Here is a 24,741-nt window from a genome sequence, read left to right on the forward strand (position 1 = left end):
ACATATGTACCTTTAAAACGTACCTTGTACTATTATCTCACTAAACTGGCAAGATATCGCTAAGCTGGCGATGGTTTTGACAACTACTTTTTGTCGCCAATAAAACATTATTGCGTTCCTACGGGTTCCTAATGGACTAAATGCACAAAAAACCGATGAAAGCTTGATAAAGTTTATTTTCTCAAAAGAAACACTTAACATTTCAGCAACTTTCCACAAAAGCGTTAGTCTCCAGGTGCAGGGAATTTTCCAGTACTTTTAATTTCTCGAAATTACTGGCTAGCATATACAGATAAAGATACATATAACGGCATAATACGATTACAGTTACATATAGGAAGCAATTACAATTATTCAGCTGCAGTTCCAATTGCAGTTATACAGGGACCGGACCAAAATGTTGCTCAATAATCGCAAAAACCATCGCCAGCTTGGTGATATCTCCTAAATTTAGCAAGATAGACATTTACCTCAATGTTAAGTACACTTGCCCTGTAATCTTATTTTTCCGGCGGAGTTTTCTCTCTTCAGACATTCCATGTTACATTATTCAAAAGATACTACAATTTCACATATAATTTCACAAAAACTATTTACATATATACAAACATGTGGGTTTAGCAAGACATCAATATAAACAAAGATCATGAAGGTACTCAAAAAATCTTCATATGTTTAACAAAAAGAGAAAGAGTATTTATCTTTGGGGCAAAACTAAAGATAAAAGAAAAAACACATAAGCTGGCTGTAGCCATAATGTGCCATATTTCAGAAATGAATGAATAGGAGAGAAAATTTCGTGTATGTTCCGGTTTTTCTATCTAACAAGTGACAACCAGAGAGTGTTTTTAAGGGCGGAAGCGAAAGAAATGCCTTAGAATTTCTTTTCATGTTTGTTACGTGAGGATGTATTCCGCTGCCAATTCATCACGCCAGAAAAGACAGCAAAATAAAAGCTCACTCCGTATTAAATAAGAAAAGGAAAAAATGGACAAACTTCCATGCAATGTGAGTGTGAGTTAAGAAGCTTAAAGAATTTTCTTTTATCAGTCAGCATCCAATTCCTTTTGATTAAAGAAGAAACCTTTGAAAAAAATTAAAATACTTCTCTAAAGGAAAATGGTTGATGAATTTCAAAACATTTTGTTCTCCAAGAACTATTCTTGAAGTTTTCAGCAACTAAATACAGAAAAAATAAAGTTTAAAAAAAGCCTCTTGTTAAAAATTAAAAGGGCTGAAATATTATTCCAAGCAAATTAACGAGAAAAGAAAAACAAGCAGTGTGATACTTAATCAGAACTTCATTTCTTTTCCCGTAATACCTGATGCGGAAAGAAATCAATCTGTGTTCCAGGGTTATTTTACATATTACGCAATCAATGATATATATATTTTTTACGTTAAAACATGAAAACAAATTATTACCTTTATTATTGGAAAATCGAAAAAAATCAAAACTTTCCGAAGCATGATTAAAAGTTAATTTTTCAATTTTTAAATTTTTATACCTTACAAGCATATTATCATGATATCAACATAATTGGAAACGCACAGCTCGACATTTTATAAAACAAATAAAATTCAAAACAATGAGAGCTTTTTTCAGGAGCTTTTCTACTGCATCAATTTTAATCTCCCATCATTTTCATTATCCAGTTATCTTTACAATATTTATTGTCTATTATCCAATTTTCATTATCCATAACAAACACAATGATAAAAGAATTTTAAGCTTGCAGCTCTTAACTCAGCTTATGAGTGTTGCTTAGCTATAACACTCTTATCTCCGCAGCTTAAAGTTTAATATAGATAAGCTATTATGGGTCATAAAAAAGGATGATTAGATTAAATACGGCAAATCACACGAAGTGATACTTTTGTGGAGGGCTTTCTAAGAGAAACTGACTCGTGTTTAGGTTATGCATGGCGAAAATCACGAAGACCAAACATGCAACCATCCCGTAAGCTACAAAATGTAACCTGTGTCGAATTCCCATTATTCAACGGTCTTAACTACTCAACCAATTGCAGGATCCAATGAAAGAGGATGACACGGGGCTTTAAGAACAGTTCACAAGTAACTAAAAGCTTAAATCTGAATAAAAAGATAACAGTATAAATTTTTCATGATTTTTCGAGTACGATTATTTCTTATTTTAATTTTAAAATAAAAGCGTCACAGAATGAAGAAAGATTTGAGATGCATAGTCAACAGTAAAATTCAGTTATTACTACTGCACAATATTTATAAGGAAATCATGCATAAGAACAGCGTACGCTTTGGAAAGGATATTATTAGAAACAGATAAACTGTTTTATGAAACATTTCTCAGTAAAAGCAGATTCTGAACACCGTATAGTATATATATATATATATATACTATACGGTATATATATATTCTATATAGTATATAGTATATATATACATATATATATATATATATATATACTATATACTATATAGAAGTATACTTCTAACTACAAAACGTGTTTTAAATGACGCAGATATACACATTTTAGCAGTTTCAAATTAAAACAAAAATTGAAGAAAATACGAAAGCTAATATTTTATGTTGCTCCCGGTACTTATACTGACCTTTAGTATAATTTTATACGCTTTATACTCGTAAAAATTGAAATACATTTAATTAACGTACCACAAAAATTGAGCGATATAGTTAATTTCAAAATTTGTGATTTTTGATGTCACTTTTAACCTTTGAGGGCCAGTTAAGGAATAATTTAGAAACACTCGAGATTGATTTTTTTAAATGCCATTAATTGACATTATTTTGTGATGCACTACTGCGCAACATTCTTTAATTTATAATTTTTAAGACAGATATGTCCAAAGTATTTTCACATAATTAATTTACAAGCTTTCAAACGCTTAAAATACGTTCTTGCTATTCTCGTGCAATTTTGATATTTTAGAATTACACAAAAAAATTCGTGAAACTGGAAATATTTTTTATTTCTGCAAATATGGAGTTCATAAGATTCTGTGAATAAGATTTTCTTTATGATGAACATTATATTGATTAATATTTTTACCGCAAGCTGCATAGAAATGCTCTTCACTTACTTTATTAACATAAATCTTGTTTTAAACTGCTATCCTATTTTTAGTTACGTACAAATGCAAACACTTCGCTCTTCAATTTGCATGTGGCCCCTGGAATTGCTTTTCAAATTTAGAATGAAATCATTTGGTCAATTTTTGTTAAACGGAAGTCAAACATTTTTTATTTCCTTTTTAAAAATCATTATCAAAATCTACTAAATTTAAAGATAGATATTATAATTTGTAGTCCAAAGGGGCAATTTGCTCAGAAGGACTATTAATTTCCCTTTGGCATTTTGCATTGATTAACTATAAATGTCGGTTCACTTTTCAAATTGTTGCCACTTAGATCCCTGCCTTATATTTAGAAATTAAATGACGAAGAATCTGCGTAAATGCATGTATGTTTCTCGCATTTTGATAAAGCAACGGTACCTAGAGCCATCAAAATTTAAATAACGTAATCTTCCAGAGAACATGGGCACATGGAAGCCCTAATTTGAATTTAAAATTTGTTTTATAATCGATTTGAGATTTTTTAACACTTCAACGAATTCTTAATTAAAAAAAAAAAAACTAAACGATTTCAAAGCGAGCACTGTCAACACTGTATACGAAAAAAAAATTTATCTCCAGCGCGGGAGACTGTATGATTGGCCAAGATGATACTTCACTCCGTTTGCCTTAACGGCTACTAACTATGACATTATCTAAAATATACATACTAATCTAAACTAAATAATATACTAACTATAACTACTACTATGACATTTTCTAAAATGTGATACGTTCTATACAAAATCGTGGGGTGCATATTGCGCACAGAATCATGTGCGATAGAAGAGAAATTTTTGATAATTAGTTCGTATCCACCAATAAAAGTTATATTCAATTCAACCACGTTTGTCTATAAGTCTTTCCTTAGAGTGTCATCTTTCTAACTACGCAGTAAAGACTTCCCAGGATATAACGCAGAGAGCCATCGTCAGTCTGTTGCAGTTTATTTGAAGTCATCTTATTACATATATATATATATATATATATATTGTTACGAAATGTACAGGCGCGGTGAGATAGCTTAAGCGCAAAGCAGTTTTAGTGTTGCCATAACATGGCAATGAAAGGCAGGGTTGCCACATTTGGCAAGAAATCGCTCATTTGGCGACATCTGGCGACAAATTTGGCGATATGAAATGGACGGATGGAGAATCTTCTTGAATGAATTCTTACCGGTTTAGCCCAGAATGGTCTCGAACACAAGCCAAAAGCTATATAAACCCTGCTGGCACGAGGAGAGTTAGTTAGTGCCTCGACTAGCGAGTTGATAGTCAGTCATTGAGCGAGTGCCGAGTAGGTTGTCGAGTGCATCGAAAGAACCTCTTAGTGTATCGCGCTTAGTGCATCATCGAGAGAGTGTGTTGAGCTCCGGGAACGACTGAACCGAAGAGTCGTGAGCTGTGCTCTGTGTGTCGTCGAGTGCATCGCGAGTTGTAGCGTGGAGAGTCTCGAGAGTATGTGGAGTTTCGAGAACGACCAAGCAGAGTCGCTAGCTGTACTCTGGTGCTTTTCAGTGAACCGTGATAGCCTGATAGCCTGAAGGCTGTGTCACTGATTGTTCCAGCGTGTTTATAGTAGTTCTTCGAAGACTAAAAAACGTGACTTTCGAGCTGTCCTGATTAATATTGGCTAAATAAAGTGTGCTTCGATATTTCGTCAAATGTCGTTGTTATTCACTCCAAATCTACGAACCCCGTACGAATGTAACAATATATATATACATGCACATATGTATACATGTATATATATATGCATGTATACATGTATATATATATATGCATGTATACATATATATGTATAGATATACACAATGTATGTATTATATATAAAACGCAAAATAAATTAAAACAACTAGTACATTTAAAATTCATCCCGTATTGAATTCGGAATAAAGCATACGCAAAAAAACCCAAAACCTTTGCACATTGAAAGATTAAAAAAAAAAAAAAAAAAAAAAAAAAAAATGCCAAAACCAAAAACGAAGAAAGAAATTTGCGTTTTTCGCTACATCGTTTCATCAATGGGTTGGTGCAACGAAAGAAGTGAAAAAAAAAATTATCCCGTTTCTGAATCAAAAATGAATAAGTACAAGGTAAAATGCAATTCAAAACCTTGCAAGAATCTAACTTAGTTTACTTTGTTTTCTAAGTCACTTTGTTGGCTAGATCTTTACTTGAACTATAAAGCGGTTATTCGCTAAGTTCCGCTCTATCAATAACAACACATAGTAACGGTGAAAAAACGCTTTTAATCAATTCAAGGACAATATGTGTGTGATGGTTGTTTTTCAAAGGTTCTTTGGTTTGCTGTCATCCGTGGTGTTAATCCAATAATGGGACTTCTTTCTTCTCACACATTATTTTATATATATATAAGAGGTATTAATTAGATTACAAAATATTTACATAAGATTAACATTAATTAAAGTCAATTGGAGAGTACACGCCTGCATATTATCGTGCAGTCCTATTAAGACATACGGTAAGTGCACGCCTGCGATAATCGTGCAGTCACCTCCGACGCTGTCCAAACCCTAACTGACTCTTCCCTGCGGCAATCAATCGCCAGAGGGAGTTGTACAACTTTTTCCCTCGAATACCAGGGTGAGGGAAGTATCAGACATTACACCCCCCACCTAAGATTGTGATTAGGGTGCAAACCCAAGATCACACATCTGATAACAGTCTGATACATTGAAACATTTCTATCATCAATTCATATAAATTTCTTGAATAATTTCTCATACAATACAAATTTCTAACTTGATCATTACAATTATCAATAATAGATTAATCACTATTATCTATATAAAGTACATGAAAAAAATGTTCCAATAATTCATAGAAATCATAGCAAATAATATATCATACAACTAACTCAGCATAACATATCTAAACATAAATACCAAAGCATGAAATATTAAAAATTCGATTAAACTATACTTAACACAATAACCATATGAGAATTCTTATCTCCACTGAACCTGTAAAATATAAAAGATAGATATGGTTATTTAATAGTCACACAGAACCACATAAAGTGTCCACTTAGTCTGATGTGAATCACTTAGTTCACCATTAATGTAACGTCACACAGTGTCCACACAATGATGGCACCTATAATCAGGAGGACTGCCGCACATCAGTCCTGTAGAGCAGTTTGAACCTCTCTATAAGCAAATAATAGAAATGGAATTTGTTTGTCCCATCCTCTGGGGTCTTCTCGTATTACATGATGTAACATATTCTTAAGGACTCTATTCCATCGTTCTATTAAACCATTGCTAGCTGCATGACCTAGGCATGAAAATCTCGGGGATGCCCCAGTTCTTCTAAGAAATTCCTGGGTTCCATGCCGAAGTAAAATTAGTTCCCTGATCGCTTGCTACTATATTTGGTACTCCTGTCCTAAAAAATATTTGCAATAGTGCTTCACACGTAGACTTAGCACTCAAAGAAGTTATAGGTATAGCTTCTGGCCATCGTGTATGCTGATCCATCACACATAACACATATTTATGTCCTCGACCCGATGGTGGATCGATAGGACCAATAATATCCATGTTCACGACCTCGGATGGCAAATCCGGTCTGCACACTGAAGTTTTGGATGCTCTCTCATGTATTCTTTCCGGATTTCTCAGCTGACAATTTTCACAAGATTTACAGTACTCCGCAATGTCCTTAACCATGGAAGGCCAATAAAAGTTATATCGAATTCGCTCTTTAGTCTTCTTAATTCCTAAGTGTTCACCGAAGACTGATTCGTGTGCTAATTGAAGAATTTTCGAGCGTCTTTTCGCGGGTAATACCAGTTGAGATGCATTTTCACCCGAAACCTTGTCATTATGATATATCAAACCGTCAATTAAAAGAAAATTTCCTTTCCCCTTCTTTAAATTTGACCTGACAGTCTCTAAATCGTCACATTCCCTCTGCTCTTCTTTCAATTTTTCCCTTTCCGATTGCTCTGCCTGTAACGTTGGTTCTTTAATTTCTTCATTATTTACCTTAATATTAGCCGATATAAGTCTGTCGTTTTCACTTTCTAACGATGGTGTTCCCATTACATTTAAATTCTGGCGCTGACTTCCATCATCTGTTGTCTCGGAATCTAGGCTCTTTTCGACTACTATCCCTTTGTCTGATTTTTCTGAATCTCTAAATGTTAACGGTGTAAAGAAGTTTTCATATCCCTTCTCCATCATTTTTAATACATTGGTAGGAATTAACCCTGGCCCTTTCAGTTTATCTGTGACCGCTATAACAAATTCTACAGGTGTTGTTAATGTACCGCTTCTACCCTTATTTATCGACATAAAAGTCTTAATTAATTTGGCTCTTATTTCTTCCCCGAAAGCTGAACTCAAGGTGATGACTCCATAATCGTCATTTACATTAGGGACATTTTCTGGTCTTAAGATGGTAATCTGGGTTCCGCTATCTTCAATACATTCAATCTTTCTTCCATTCACGTTTACCGTAATAAATCTCAGGGGCTGAATAACTTCCGATGCGTTTACTTGTTTACGGCGACTCCCGAAGTTGCGCGAAATCACCTTCGCAATTACCACGTCGTTGTTCCCCCGGTTGAGTCGAAACATTCTTTTCTGTTTGGTTAGCCTTCTGCGGACAGTTTCGGTTTGGTCGCCACAAATATAGCACTGCTTTGTGCGAAGGCCCCGTGGCTTATCAGAGAAAGCTTTCCCCTTCCAGCTGCTTCTAGTTTGGGAGTGGTTATGGGGTCTTACTCCCTGGGTTTGAATTATTCTCTCTGCGCTGGTAATTGGAAACTGTTGACCGGGAAGCGCAGCTGCATCGCTCATTACTGTCTGTGTAAGCGTTTTTCCTTTCGAAGTAAAATAGAGATCGCTTTCTTTAGCTAAATCTATTGGAGTGAACCAGTTATTCCCTTGACGTATTTTTATATGGGCTGCTGTTTCGCTATCTTGTGATTCCATCAATTTGTCTGCTACAATTAATTCATTTAAGGTTTCGAAATCTTCAACTTTTCTTAATTTGCAATAGTAATTCCATGTCGCTCTTAATCTGGAGGCAAACTGCATATGGGTTTCATTTCGGAACCGTTTAGCTTTTCTAAAATTGTCTAAGCATGCATCTGCCATTGGTTCAAATTCCCTTAGAACGAATTGATTTCACCCGTTCGTAATTACGCATTTCTTCGCTTTTAACATAGGTTAACAGATTCGTTGCTTTTTCTCCCAATATATGAAGTAATATTTCTACTTTCATTTCGCTAGGGATGTTCTTAATTTCAAAAGCTTTTTATAAAGAGGTGAAGAATAAATTTCAGGGTTCTGCACGTTGCGGTACGGGAATTGTCAATGCCCGAACACTTTTAATCATATCTTCTAATGTTAATGTTCTTACTACATCGGAATTCCTACTTGTATTACTTTGGATACGAGCCAGTTCTAATTGATTATTATGCACTAATTTTAATTTCTCTAGTTCCAGGGCTCGATCCTCACGCTTTAGCCTATCTGAGACCGTGTTCCTTAAAATTTCTGTAACGAATTCTGGATCATTCTCACATTCTGAACTTCGTAAAATAAGTTTTCTTAGATCAGCTACTGTTGAGTTAGGAGGAACAGTCTGACCTAATTCTTCCGCGACAAATATTAAATCTTCTTTTCTTATTCCTTTTACAGCAAACATTTTATCTTATTTTCATGCAATAAGAGATGAAATCAAAAGGTCAGATAAAATTATTGCCTACCTCTTATCTTCTTGATGACGTTCACTACGACGACAAAATGACCCCCTCCTGACACCAATGTAATGATTGATTTTTAAAGGTTCCTTTGTTTGCTGTCATCCGTGGTGTTAATCCAATAATGGAACTTCTTTCTTCTCACACATTATTTTATATATATATAAGAGGTATTAATTAGATTACAAAATATTTACATGAAATTAACATTAATTAAAGTCAATTGTAGAGTACACGCCTGCATATTATCGTGTAGTCCTATTAAGACATACGATGAGTGCACGCCTGCGATAATCGTGCAGTCACCTCCGACGCTGTCCATACCCTAACTGACTCTCCCCTGCGGCAATCAATCGCCAGAGGGAGTTATACAACTTTTTCCCTCGAATACCAGGGTGAGTTAGGTATCAGACATTACAATGTGCATTTGTCACTCCTGGTGCTTACAGGACCTCGCCACAACTTTTGGCAATAACTCAAAATAGAAACGTAAAATTAAAATTAATTAAAATAATCAGCCGAAGCTGTGCAGAGATATTTAGCACTTAGTTGGCTCTTGGCTTTACCACCGACATAGACTAACCGGCGATTAATATGCAGGGCAGTAAAATAGCAAGCTTAAACAGCAGAGAACTATATGATCGAAAGGCAGAACATACTCTCTCTGAAGTAACTCAGACACCGACTTAGATAATAGCTATCTACCCTGCTTTGTATAATGGGCGAAACTGAAATCTCATGCTGGAAAGAAAGCGTGGGTTGAAAGCAAGACAATAAGCAAGGTTGCTTTAAAAATAAAATTAACTGTTAATTAAATTATATAAAGCCCCACATTTTAATCCAACTGCCAGCTGAAAGCAACAACAGGTGGTGGTGATAATAATGAAAAATAAACTAAAATACGCGTTTAAAATTCATCCTAAATTAAATTTGAAATCAACTGTATTGTTATGAATTTTGCACATGGGTAGAAGACTTTAGTGCAAATATATGTGAAATTGTTATATTTTTTTCTGTGTAATGTATCGTGAAAAAAATTTAAAGCGACAAGCCAAGCCAGAAAGGAAAGAATATAGGGCCAAGTCTGTTTAACATTGTATATATGGATATCTCAGTAATTTGCGGAGATATCGCTAAATTGGCAACGGATTTGGAGAGTAATTTCATCGACAGATTTGGCGAGAAACCGCAAAAGGTCGCCAAACTTGAAGACCATTTGGGTTTGTTCCCTGTATCACCGTAGTAAGTACTGTAAAAAACTCTACAGTGTGTTGTATAAATATAGTTGACCCGTATATTAGCTCTAATCGTAATTCGACTCTCGTATTGCCTTTCAGTAGTCTCAAGAAGCGAAACGTGCCAGAAATATCTCGGCGGCCGGGTTAAAACTATAAGGACAGGAGAGAGCATCTGCTCTCGGTCGTTTAGTTGTTGAGAGTTGTTAGTTCAGCGTGAAATGAGTTACCTCCGTGTTAGCTTTCTCTTTAGATGCGCTTTAGATTGTGTTGTGTTTAAGGTATTAGTAGTTTATAAAACTACTGATTTTAATCTGCGATATTGTGAACAGCTGTACGAGTATTTCTGTGGAAAATTTCAGAACTTTGAAATGTTTCTTTTGAAAAATAAATTTCAATAACCTATCATCGGATGTGTGCATGCAATCGATTACGAAACCCATAAGCGCATAGCAGTATGAAAGAAAAAAAACAGAAGTACATTGGCAAACGGCATGCCAAAGGCAAAAAATGCCAAAACAGAAAAATTTAAAGAAATTTACATTTTTTGCTACATCATCATCAGGGATTTGGTTCAACGAAAATATGTATTTATACACATGTATATATATATATAGAGAGAGAGATAGCTATAGGTAGATAGATACCTATAGGTAGATAGACAGATAGATACTTATAGGTAGATAGATAGACAGATAGCTACTTATCGGTAGATAGATAGACAGATAAATACTTATAGGTAGATAGATATACCTATTTGACATTTGTTTCTTCTTATAAAATTTTTCATTGTGAAATTTGAAATATTTCAGAGCTACAGTAACCTTCCAATGTTCGGTCAGAAGTCAAAATTATAGTGTGCTCTATTTAGCAAAAGCATTACGCATATTCCCGAACTCGCACTTTAAAAACCTCATCCCGATATTCCAATAAACTTATACAGTGCGGCACGCATTATATTTTGATACAGAATTCACGCACAATCCAATTTAAATACTACAAATCTGGGAAATAAAATGAGAAACATAATTCACATCCGCTGAGATAATCCGTCACAAGCTTGAAGTGTCGTTAAACATCCCTACTAAACGCCCAGGGCGGATTCAGTGTGTGAAAATATTTTCTTAATAGGGGAGAGAGAGAGAAGCTGGTCGATGCAATGTGACGTCACAGGCTCACAGAGCTCTCCCAAAAGGTCGGAGGTAAGACTAACTCACAGGTATCCTCTTGAAATGATTTTCTCCTGACGCCCGGTATTATTTGCAAACCCTCATGAAATCTGCCCCCTCCTTGCCACTCCTCGGATATGCATTCAGGAATAAAAATCTCCAAATCGTCGCTGGAATTTACATTTCTCCATTTTCTTTTAAGATACGTGCGTCAAAGTAAAGAAAGGAAAAATAAAAGTGGAAAATTTTCTCTAAAAACCGTTATTACATTTTCCGCATTTTTCGGAAACAATAATTTAGAGAAATAAATCGAACACGCAAACGCTTCGATGGTTAACGTTTGGTATGCTAAAAATTGATGAATGTAGTAGTATTTCGTGCGGTTGTAGATTTCTAATAAGTGAGTGAGAAAAATATTTATCACGCCTTAAATGATTTTTATATGTCGTTTCCATCATGTCTAGACATTACAGACTGTCTGTAATCGGTCTTTGATTATACTCATATGTAATTTTGCTTTATGTTTTCTTAATATTTTAGAGTATTGCGAAAAAGAAGAGATTTGGTTTGCCAATAACATTTCTGCTTACAATTAACTTCTATTAAGAAAATATTTACTGCAATCTTGTCCTGTTTTAATTCGAAAACAAACATGCCAATGCAAAACTTAAAGTTAGAGGCCCCCAAAATTAGATTGGTATAGATTTTGAGTAAAATCCTTAAAGGCTGATTAGACATTCGACAATCTTCATCGTATATTCGATGGTAGGTTTAGGCTTGCCTGGGACCCTACTGGTACTGTCTTTGTCTGAACCTTGGCCGCGGGAACGCTACATGGGTGATGGTGCTGACCGTCTGATTGGCTCCTCTCGGTCGGTGTAGAGGGACGTATGAACTCGTGATTTATAATTTGCATCAGTATTAATAGTACCAAGAGAGGGAGTGGTGACCTCTCCCTAGGGAATCGTATCTTTGAGAGTCTGAGTAGTCGGAGAGGAGATCGGCTCTGTGGATCTCTTCGTGATGGTCGTCCGTCGGTCTGTGCCCTGATGAATTAAATTTTGAGGGAGGTTTTCCTTCTGCAGCGACCGGGAGAGGTGGCGCCCTCTCGGATTGGTCCTGGAATTACAGTCGTTAACCTTGAAAGGAAGATCTCGAACCTTCTAGAACTTGGACTGTGCTCTGATTTCTATGATTTCTATGTCTTTTGTCCATTGCAACATTACATGATGAAATTAAAACCCTCGATTTAATGTCTGTTTGTGAAGATTGTTACATTAAAATAACACAATACTGAAACAACAAAAAAAAAAAAAAAAAAAAAAAAAAAAAAAAAAGAATCAGAAACACTTCGTTAATAAAAAAGTGGAAATAAAAATTTACGGAAATTAACATTTTGTAAAGATCTAGATTTTTACGTTACATCAGACGGGGTATGTGGAGTATGTAGAGTAATTACATTTTAATCCAAGGTCTGAAAAATCAGGCATGGCCTTGCTGCTATTCGAACCTCCAACTGGATATTACAATTGTTACCAATTACATTACGACACCGCGCGCCAGGGAAGGTAATAATTCCTTACAATGGAATTTCATAGCTCCACAGAAGGTACGTATGACGGCCATAATTTTTCATATCTATCTACATTTTACGTCTTCAATAACGGCAGTACGCGCGCCTGTTGCGTTAACGCAGCATCTCTCTAAAATTGTATAGAAAGAAATGTCTTCCTCTATTTATCATGAGGTTTTGGTTATCTAACAGGATGTGAACTATTTTTGTACTGTAAGTCTTTGTTTACCGTTTCTCGACTCACTTCAAACATCTAAATATTTAAGTAAATGAAAATTTGACAAACTTATTCTACTTGAAGCGAAACATATTAGGAATTGTAGGAAAGTTTCGGCTATTTAACTGGCATTTTGAAGGAACAGAAGACAGAAGACCATCAATGGGGTAGCCGCACCATCATTGCAACTTTCGGAAAGATGCTCCATCGATGGATACCGTCTTCCATCTGCTACACCAAGCCAAGGAGGTGGCTTGGTCAGCGGGTATTTATTGAAAAATTTTTACATTTTGAAGGAACAGAAAACTTTTCAGATTCAAAGAGTAATTTAAGCCGATAAATATTGTCTCAGTATGCTTCTTTATAGTGAGGGAAAAGGAGTACCAGTTAGTTGCAATACTGGCGTGGCTACCTAACTACATCTTATCGCCTCTATGATAGTGGACACAACTGTAAAGAATTTTGATTATGACACAAACTCACGAATCTCATCGTCTGCAGATCTCGCTTGATGGGAGTGGCCAGCTCCTACATATACCCACTAAACGGGCTGAATATACAAATAAATATATACAGACGGTTTTAGCTAGGCATATAATGTCTTTTAAGAAGAGTAGATTTTACAAAGAAGAATTCGAGTTATAAGCAATATGCAGTCAGATATATGATATTATAAGCAATATGCAGCCATCCCTGTGTGTTAGAGTGCAAATAAAAGAAGAAACAGAAAAGCAGTACACGAAAGAGAAAAAAAAAATCAATTTTATTAATCATAAGACATTTCAAAATACAGGGTGGTCATAAACAAATTCCCATATATGCACCCCTAGCGCCCTATACGTTCAGCTAATCGGAATGAATTTTCAGATATTGTTATTTGAAGGCATGCGCACGAAATTGTGATGACTTAAAACAACAAAAATCAAAAACGGTTACGGTTACAGTGAAAACATTTCGAAATTTTCGAATGGCAACATCATTTTTTTTCCTGTGCAAACTGATCAGTGGCTTGAAAAATCTTAAATGGCGTTGGAACGATACACGTATGACAATACTGGTATTACAAGTTTCCATCGTGCCTACATTCGCAGACCATATTGCAACCTCGAAGAGGAACTTATATAACTTAACTTTTTATAGTATCCTCCAATTCTGAAAAACCTCGCGGATTTATGTGAACATCTGAGATTTCAAATAACTTCAGAACGATAAATCTGTGGTCAGTGGAACCAGAAATCGGTGGACAGCGGTGTCCACGAAACTGAAAAGTTCCGGGACAAGGCTCAATCTTGAAGACGTTGCACAAGTTGAAAGCTTGTAATCAAAAGGAAACTTTTTCCCCTTTCCCCTCTTGTGTTGTCATTGGTGTTTTACAACTATTTTCTCTGCAAATGTTTGATGCCAGCAATTTTCGTCATGCGCCTATTGTTCAACGCTATTTATGGTTTTTCAATGCGCTGATCAATTTATCCAAGAAAAAATGGTTGTTGCCGTTCAAAAATCTTAAAATCTTTTCACTGTAATTATAACCGTGAAAGCTCTTACTTTTAAACCAATACAATCTAGAGCGCATAATTTCAAATAACAATATCTGAAATGTTATCTGGATTAGATTTATTTAAATCTGGTTTAAACATCGGGAGCGTTTTTTTATAACCATCGTGTTTATTGATATTACAGATGGGGCACAAAATTATGATCACGAATTGTAACATACGTGTGATACGTACGACTTGTCCCTTTCAAAATGGTTTTATGCACCAGTGTCTTGATGTAAATGCAGAAGCATTGATAAAAGTATCTTAGGTAGCGTATGATCTTCCAGGCCTATCGTTTGAGTCTATCCTCAATGAATATGCAAGCAGTCGCGCGGAGGGACTACGCCGTCTACACATGAAAATAGTTTTTTCCTGCATTGCATTGATATATAATTCCAACTTATCTTTATGCAAGTCAGCTGTCCAAGACATTTATACACATCTGAATGTTGTTAGCTGAATCCCCCTGTATATTTAATAAGAAAGTGAACAACTATAACATAAGCTGCAAGAACATTTGCCTGAAATGTTAGGCTAAACTAAGGATCCGTAATATCAATCGTCCTTCAAAAATCCACAGACCATCATTCCCAAAAGAGCCTCCTTGATTGGTACAGGCGCTAGTGCTGCTGGCTGCCATATCTTTGGGTACAGATTAGAATTCCGGAGAAGGCTGAGATGTTTGTAAGTGTGCAGTCTCTGCATGACACGAGGACACTTAAAGTACTCAAAAAAATTCCAAACGTGAATGATGAATGTATTTTAAAATGAGGAGCCCAAACTCTTCTCGATAGCCTTAGTGGTAACAAAAGAGAGATGGAAAATTCTCAAATACTCCTCGTAGGATATTCTTCATCGAGACTGGGACGGAAATCTCTCGTTCTCGTGAGTGTAAAATCTGTTGCTCAATGTGATACACCCTAAGGAACGTTCTCCAGGATAATGCCTAAATGACTAATACGTATCGGCCATTCCAGATAAATGTATGAAGTTGTAAATGTCTGGATAGTTGCAACAACAACAAATGTTAATGTTAGTACGTATTATGGAAAATCAAGTACATCTGCAGAACTATGGCTTGATAGCTTGAACAAAACCCTTTTTATTTTTATGCAGAAAAGAAAATGACGGAGGAAAGCACGTTCTTTCGCGATTACCACAGACAAAATATTGGAAGACATTTCCAGTTTAGGAAGGGGAAATAAAGCCCCTTTTTTATTGACAAAAAGGAAAAGCAACTGTGAAAAATTCCTTTAAAAGCTAAAGACTAGGTAGCCAGAACTGAACAAGAATTTAAGCTTGGATACTATAATCTAGCCAATTTACGTAATATGTCGCGCAGACGGTATAGCGGTTTAGGGAGCCGACTGCGATATATAAGGCTCGGGTTCGAATCCCAGAGAAGGCGCATGGTTGTAAGTAAGTTCTTGGCTTCCCCGCCCCGTGAACTAGCGCACTACGGGTCTACTCCCCTTTTGGGCACTTCGTTGATGTTCGCACCCTGGAAGGGTAATCGGGGAGGTTGAACATCCACGAAGTGCCCAAAAGGGGAGTAGCACCCGTAGTGCCCAAAAGGGGAGTAGACCCGTAGTAATACTTCCAACTTCCAATTTCCACCTGGATAGGACACCAGGCAGCACTGGTCGTCAATTGCTCCTGCCAATCGCATGGGCGAGCCCGTCGCAGTGGGCTGTTACCCAGCAAACCGGGGGGAACAAGTCCCCCGGCTACGGTTCCACACCGCTCAGAACATGCCAGACCCCGAGGCCGGCCAACAAGTGAAATTTTCCCAGGACCTTCAGAACCACCAAGTTCATAAATTTTATACCCCAGTGGCCGAGAGACTGCCTACGTACAGATCCTAGCCAGTAGTTTCGCAGAATTCTCTAACTGTCAGAGGCAAAGGTGGCCCACCTATTAGATGCCTCCATAATCACCACTTACGACCTTAGTAGTAACCAAGCCGAAGTCGGCTGAGGGCTAGCCATTGGTAAAAGAAATTACGTAATATAGGCTAATTCTTGCTACTGTAATAACTTTAATGTTTGGTTTTCAGCGTATCTTTTCTTTTACAATCACCAAAAACCTTCTACAAGAAAAAAAGATTATAAATTTCTAGTTAATTTACGTGTCATTGGCTACAAGATCTTTTACGGGAGTGTCTAGCAACTATACGCTGGTCTCTTTAAAACGATAAAATAGAAACCCAAAGAGGGATTAAAAATATCCTTTAATTCACTCAAAGAAACACTCCCAGTCGGCACCTTCTCGAGCTTACAGGAAAGCCTCCACTTGGTCCTTAATGTAAGATATAAAATAAAAATTAAACTACTCTAACTAGCTAAACTTTACCCGAAGTTGTACAAAGATAACTAACGAAGTTGGCCTCTAATTAAACCTCGACGGCGAATACTAACAGGCACGTAATACTACAGCCGTTGTTAGTAAGATAGGCTTAAGTAAGATAGATGTAAGTAATTACTTGACACGAAGGCAGAACCCGCTCTACCCCCCATAGCACAAAACATCCTCAGGATGTCCTATTTAAGTCGCAATATCCCGGGACATACTTAGGATGTCCTAAGGATGTTGATTCTCAGATGTCCTGAGGAGATCGTAATTTAACATCCTGAGGATGTCTTATTTAAGTCGCTATGTCCCGGGATATGACAGGATGTCCTGAAGATGTTGATTCTCAGATGTCCTGAGGAGTTCATCAATTTCACATCCTGAGGACATTCATTCTGCATTGTCCGGAGGACTTTCGTTGTCAAACATTTTGAGGATATTTGTTCTCAAATTTACCAGTTTTAATTTTTTGACATTGCACATCTGAAACTTGCACATTATTTTATTTTTCATATGTATTTTACTAAGTTGTTTCTAAATGCTGTACATTAAAAATATTGATATGATTGATGATTTATTCTTGTTATTTTGTTATTAATTTTAACTGCTATTTTTTCTGACGTTTTTAAAAATTTATTTAGTGATGGAAAAGATTTTTTTCAATGGATTAGCATTTTCTAGAATATTTGCAAAATTCTAGATAACATATATTTTTTTTATAAAAAATGTATAAATTACATGTATAATTACTTACAGATTACAAACCCTACTACAAATATAGGTAAAATTAGATATAGATATATTTAATTACGGAAACGAATTTTTTTTTAAATTTGGGTATAGAGACATTAGGTATTTTTTTGGAAGCAGGAAACATGAAAAATTAGCAACTGCCTTCGCCGGGAATCGAAGGACGGACCTCTGGAATACCGGCCCAGTGTGCAGAACCACTACACCACGAAGACACGCTAGGTGTGGTGGTGGTGTATTTAATTATGCCAAAGCACACTAGGGCTATCTGCCTATGGGGAGGGATGTCTTCGTGGAGGACTTTCTAAGGGAAACTGGCTCGTATACACGTTACACGTGGGGAAAACCACGAAAACACCCATGCAGCCAGCCCGTTCGCGGGATTCGAACCTCGGATCGCACTACCAGGGTTCAGCGACTTTACCGCTCGGCCGCTGGTGGGCCGAAGACACGCTAAAAAAGCGGGAGAAATACCTTATATTACTTCTCTTTTTAAAGGCCGACATTTTTTTTAAGGGGATCCAATCACTAAATCCTGGGTGTGGATATACCTCATCCAACACCTTTTTAGTTCGGGCTCCACTGTAGAGACATTAGGATTTTTTGGGAAGCCGTAGTAGAGATGAAAAATTAGCAACCGCCTTCGCCGTGAATCGAACCACGGACCTCTGAAATACCGGCCCAGCGTGCAGAACTATTACACCACGAAGGCACGCTAGGAGAGCGGGAGAAATACCTCATAAGGAAAATTTTTTTCCTCTAATTACAGGACAGAAAATGTTTTTCAATCGCGCGATCTGTTATTGATATTGAATTACAGTCGTGCGATAATTTCGCAGTAAAGATACATCTCTGATGACTATCCAAGATTCTAGAAACGTTGGTCTTATATAGAGATGGTCGTCTTATAGAAATAATGCTTAATATCAATATTTATTTATAATCTCAGAACTATTGGTCACTTTCAGAAGTGGTCGTTTGAGAGGCGATATTTTATATATTTATTTACTGATACTCTCAGATTCCAAAATTTGTTTATATTCTCAGAAATATTGGATGGAAGGTGGTCGTCCCATACATGCAAAATTTTACATTTCATTAAAAATGAATTCGGCATTATTTAACTATTTCCCTATTAATTAATTAATTATATAAAGAAAAAATTAGGAAATAGTACTGTTTATTACGGAATAATGTAGGAAGTTCTACAGAACTATATTCTTTCGCGTCATTGCACATTGTATCCCGCAAACTACTAGTTCCTCGTATTCTTCCGCAAATCCGTAAACATCTGTCTGATTTGAAACGAAATCCAAAATGGCTGCGCCATGTGGTTAACTTGTATGGATATTTTTTGTTGCATGAAAGGTAAGTTCATTTGCAATACTTGTATGTTTACTTTTTTTGCTTTTCGAATTTATGTCATTTTGACAGTTAAATGTTTCACAGCTTTATGAATTCAATTGTTACCATTCTGTCGTGTATCTCAATGGCTGGCTGTCTTTTCAAATATCTAATTTGCCCTGCTATCCAAATGTTTATGATTGAATTTTTTTTAGTCTAGTTTATGCATTCAGTTTCAAAATAATATGTGTGATCAGATTGCTTATTATTTTATTGCAACAATAAATTTATGTTAAATAGTTTGAACAATTGTATAAAAATAAGAGTTTGCATTGTTTTGTCCAAAATATGTATGGTTGAAACATTATCTTAATCTAGTTTGTAATTCAAGTTTTTTTGGGGGGTACTGTTCTGTTATTGGGACCAGAATCGGAAATGTATGAACCTGTGTTCGTAAGTATGTGCATAGATGTGTATATGTTGAATATTTTATATATAATTTTTGTTGAATCTTGCAAGTTGCCTAACATTCAGAATTATTACTACCGAATTTTACTGATAGGTTTTTTCGAGTTGACATAATCTGTCTGATAAATAAAATAAACTGGTGTTTAAATTATATGCATTTCTCTTGATGTTTCATTGAAAGTGAGATGGAAATATAAATGCTATCCAGAAAAGTGAATTTTTTTTGCCTGAAATAACAAACTGTACTAAATGATTAATGTTTATATCATTTTAGAAATGTCAATATTAAAGTTTCTCCCCCTTCTCTTCTTTGATTTTAAAATAATTTATAATAAAATAATATATGCATAAGTGTAATTAATGTAAAGTGTCATTCAATAATATAATTTATTTTTACTGATATTTTTTATTTCTTATCTGGGTTTTCTTTTGGTGTTAGAAGGAGGAAGAGACTGTAATGTTTTAATTAAGGAAATAATTAAAACATTACAGTCTTCGAAATAACACAGTTACAGTAATGTTTATTGAAGCAATCAGTACTGTGTGATTGCCAGTGATTGAATAATGTTAAAATGCATTGTTCATAAGAAAATTTGCTTATCTTTGTGTTATAGATTTTATTTTGACACAAGCTGAAATTTGAATTATTGGAAGCACTTTGAAAACCCGAATTATTTCCTGAATCATTAATCAAGCCAATATATAACATACAAATTTTCATACAAAATTATATCTTTGAGCATATTATAAAGAGCTCATTTAATTTTATTATTTGTACAAATTTTAGACAAAAGTAGCATGTAACAGTTAAAGATTTATTGAAGCCTACTTGTTACTTGTGGTAACAAAGAAGTGTAAAAGATATTGCCACATTAGCGAACATGACGATCATTGATGCTTAGTTTAGTAATTTAATAATACATTGAGAAATGCTGGGAACTTTCAGAAGTAGACATTTCGGAAATGATGGGCTTGATAAGAAATTTACATGGTTTTATTATTTATTCTTTAGTTAAGAATGGATTTTAGATGTTCATGTGAAAGAATTCTGTTTAATTATATGTGAAAGAATTGTTAAAGTTTGGCATTTAAAAAAATGAATTAATAATATGCAATTATCTTTTTATTATACATATATTACTATATATTTCTAATGCGCTATGTAAATGTCAGTGCTATCTGCACTCATGCAGTCAGGGCAATCTTTTCTTATACATGAAAAATTCTGATATTTTCTTATCATCTGCCCTCACAGCTTCAACTTATGCTAAAACAGAAAGAGTATGCACACGATAATAGCAAACTATGAATATGCATACCACACACATGTATTTACATGCTTTATATTTAATCTTTATTTCTGAATAGTATTCCATTGGATGAAAAATATGTGAATATTGACCCAATATATATATTTTTGTGTGTGTGCATCCTAAAATTTCTTGTTTCTTATAAAGTGCTTATTTGAATTACTACTTGTGAACAGAGCAGTAGATATGAACCATAAACTAACCATTTTGCCAATTTTCACAGCTTTGCAGATAGTCAGAAAGCACCAAAATTAGTAATAATGTTAAGTTTAAATGATGTTCTTTCTTTTGTGTTAATTTTTCTATTCTATTAATTCTATTACTGTGTTATAAAACTTTCTGCAGGAATTTCAACTGGTTAAGATGTTATTACCATGTGGAGAAAAATTTGGTTTTCAAGCTAGAAAAAATTGCAGCTGAAGGATTTTGTAGAAGGTCAGTCAAACTGGTTTTAGTTAATTATAATTTAATTTTGGGTGAAGAATTCTCAAATTTATTTATCATAAGTGTCTAAAGGTATCATAAGTGTCTAAATTAAATTCTGCTTGTTTTTGAAATTTTTCATGACATTCATTCTTTGATTATTATTATTTTTTTTTAATTTACTAACTTATGTCCAGGCACATAATGTTGCATTTAATGCCATACCTTAAATATTGTAAAATGTTAAAATAATACATTTCATTTAAAAATGTGGTTGTGACAGTAAATTTTCTGTTACATTTAATCATATCTATAAACATTGGTATACATCATTTTTCAATAACCTGTATATTATTTTGTGTATTTCTTTTACATCCAAGATCTGGCATATGACTTGCTTTTCAAACTGATAACACGGTTTAATAATGTAATCTAATGGTTAAAGTTTACTATGGAACGGGCGAAATTTAATAAATTATTCTTTGATAGAAATTTATTCATGTGTTCAGTGTGTCTCATCTCTTTAAATTGCTAAAGTAAATTTTATGTACTTGCATTTAGGAATTTTGACTGTATCAGAGTAATTTTGTTTCAGTTATTATAACATGCAAGGGAAAAAATTCATTCATAGCTCCGTATTTAAAATTAGTTAATTAAAGTCCTTAATAAAGAGGGACGTTTTGTTGTTTTTAATGTCAATAGAGTTTAATTCAAAAATATGCCACATTAAGGGTTACTTTTTAACCTAATTTAAAATTTTCATTACTTTAACATGTCCAATAATGGTTATTTTAACTCCGATATTGTAATAATATCAAAATTCCTTACTTTTTGATAGGTAATCCAAATGTAAAACAAGAAAAGAAAAAATTAAAATCTAGAAGTATATTTATTTCATGCCTCTAACAAATAAAAACAACACAAGCACTTTTTACTGTCTATCTGCATAGTGTGGCATGTCCCGTAAGACTGAGATTTGTATGGTCAAATCCATGTTTCAGTTAAAGGAAAATGCATGTCTTCTGATTTTCCCTTCGATTTAGGATTCTGTATATACTAGCATAAGAAATATATTAGTTAATGCAGTGTTATACATCAATATTTATAGACAATTATTGTGGCTATGTTTATTATAATTTTGTTCACTGTAATAACTGGAGTGCCTAAACCACCATGCTGTGTAAACAAAACTTAAATCTTCATCTCTGCATACTGCCCCACTAGTGTTTAAACCACTGAAATGGTGATTATGGTAGAACATCTTTGGTAAAAATTTACTCTACTGTAACCCTTGGCGAATCGTTTCTTTTTTTTATATCAAGATCGTCACCTGAGAGGATCGGCACCAATTTCAAGGTGGCCGTTACACAAAACCAAAATAAGAAGTCAAAGACATACACAAATTCTGTGTATATGTACACATTGACCTATTAAAACAGAGAACTGCACAAACTGGGCATTGTGCACTGCCTTAACTTTGCCCATGTACACATTGATCTATTTTCACTTTAAGAAAATCAGAAAGTTAAAAATATCAGTTACCAGAAAAAATTCGCCACTCTCTTAACACACAGACAACCAAAAATACACAAACAGAGAGAAATAAGTTACCAAAAATACATATTTCCTAACATAAAAACATTAAACAACAAATCTTCTAACAAAAATTAAAACACAGAGACAAAAAAATAAATGAAACGTCATTTTTTTAACATACCTTTTTTCACATGCATATGTTTAGGCTTATGTTATGCAAATTTTTCGTCTCTTAGTCACCTCAGACATACTCAAACGATGGTACCCACACCAAAATAATAAATAGCATGTTCAAAATACAAGACCATACCACTTCCGTGCAACCAAACACAGCAATTGAAAAGAATGGTAAGAACCAAAAACCTGGGACCGTACAAAAGGTTTACTATTAAAAAAAGTAGCCCAAAACTAAATTTATCACAACACGTTGGCAATATTTGCAGAAATAACTCCTTTTTATTGACCAAAAAAAAAAGTTTTTTTTTTTTTTTTTTTTTTTTTCCAAAGGCTACTTTCGCTAACATTATCAACATTAGGGTTACCGAAAATCTTATTTGACGCAATGGGCTTCCACATTTCACAAACAACCATTACCACTTTGCGATTTTTTTTCAGACAGAAACCAAGGTGTACCATACAGTAAAGATTAGCCACATCTTCATTTACTACTGTTACAAGTACTTCTTTGGTAAATTTCTGCGGTTAAGTTCAAAAGTTTAAAATTGCATTAACATGATCAGATTCAGAGTCATAGCTAGGGTTTTCAGCGCTCAGGGACAACTGAAGATTTCGTGCCCCCTACTGCTTGCCAACGATGGAAAACATTTAATTCTAAAATGTTCTAACATCAATTTGGCGCCCCTTGGATTCTGTGCCTGGGGACAGATGCCCCCCTCTAGCTACGCCCCTGATCAGATTTTATTTTCTGCACGTAGCTAACAATTACTTATGTGTTGTCAGATAAATGTTACCAGATGCATTTAATTATGTTTTGCTTGCCAATCTCATGAGACAAGTTTTTTTTGCTCCTGCAAGACTTTACTTTGTGTTGCAAAATAAATTCATTCTCACTCTTTTTGGACTTGCCTACACATTAAATTTAAAATAGTTTTATGAATAGGTAAGATGTGATTATCATAATTTTGTTTCTCTCTTTATCTTGGCAACTTTATATGTTGATTCAGTATCCAGGTTACCTACCAGTGGCTGATTGATAAAACTGCTCATATGTTCAGCTGGTGGTTTGAGTTTATTTTCTGACATAAAAAATTTTAAAAGGCATCCCCCATGTTTATTTTACTATAATCGAAAAATCAAATAATTGCTATTCTGTTTATAGGTACTAAATGTTAAAATATTTTAAATGCTTCCTTTAATTTGCATTCTAATAGTCATTTGTTTAAATTTAATTATGAATTATATTCACATATAGTAATTGTGAGTGTTTTTTTTATTGTAGGTGCTGTGAAAGGCAATGACAGAGATCCAATTTATCAAGAGTTCTTATATACTACATAAGAATACATGGATATAAGATTGTTTTTCATGAATTCAAATAAAATGTGATAAATTTGATTAATAAAAACTATTTTGAATTTTGAAAAGTGTTTTTCCTCTGTTAATCATAATATAGTGCCATAAATTTCTGAATGTATTTATCTTTCATCCAAATAAATAGCTTTACAAAAATTTGTCATATTAATAGATATTGCATAATTTAGCATTATTATAAATATTTATTATAGCAGATTTAGCTGAACTACGTTTTTAGTCTCTCTGCAGATGAAGTCACAAAGGTAAGTGGTTAGATATTTTTCTGAATTCCCCATTAAGTAATTTTATCTAATAAATTACCATTACTTATATACTAAAGGTGAAAGAATAAGCTTTCCTTGAAGATACAAAAATTTGCAGATATTTCAAAAAATTGGTGTACGTAAAAAAGTTCTTAAATTGCCACATATACGAAACTAAA

General features: G+C 34.5%; 1 protein-coding gene and 1 long non-coding RNA gene across 2 annotated transcripts in view; one reads left to right on the forward strand and one right to left on the reverse strand.

The window, feature by feature from the left end:
• Positions 1-24,741, reverse strand: part of LOC118186930 (otoferlin-like) — a 963,443-nt gene that overhangs the window by 683,235 nt on the left and 255,467 nt on the right. The window lies entirely within an intron of this gene.
• On the forward strand, positions 18,979-24,370 carry LOC146998204 (uncharacterized). The gene is made up of 3 exons (XR_015040363.1): positions 18,979-19,053; positions 21,153-21,242; positions 24,226-24,370. It is a non-coding gene; the product is annotated as an uncharacterized LOC146998204 (long non-coding RNA).

The sequence above is a fragment of the Stegodyphus dumicola genome, chromosome 3, assembly GCF_044657685.1.
Source record: "Stegodyphus dumicola isolate Sdum_Otavi_A_Nest chromosome 3, ASM4465768v1".
NCBI lineage: Eukaryota > Metazoa > Arthropoda > Arachnida > Araneae > Eresidae > Stegodyphus > Stegodyphus dumicola.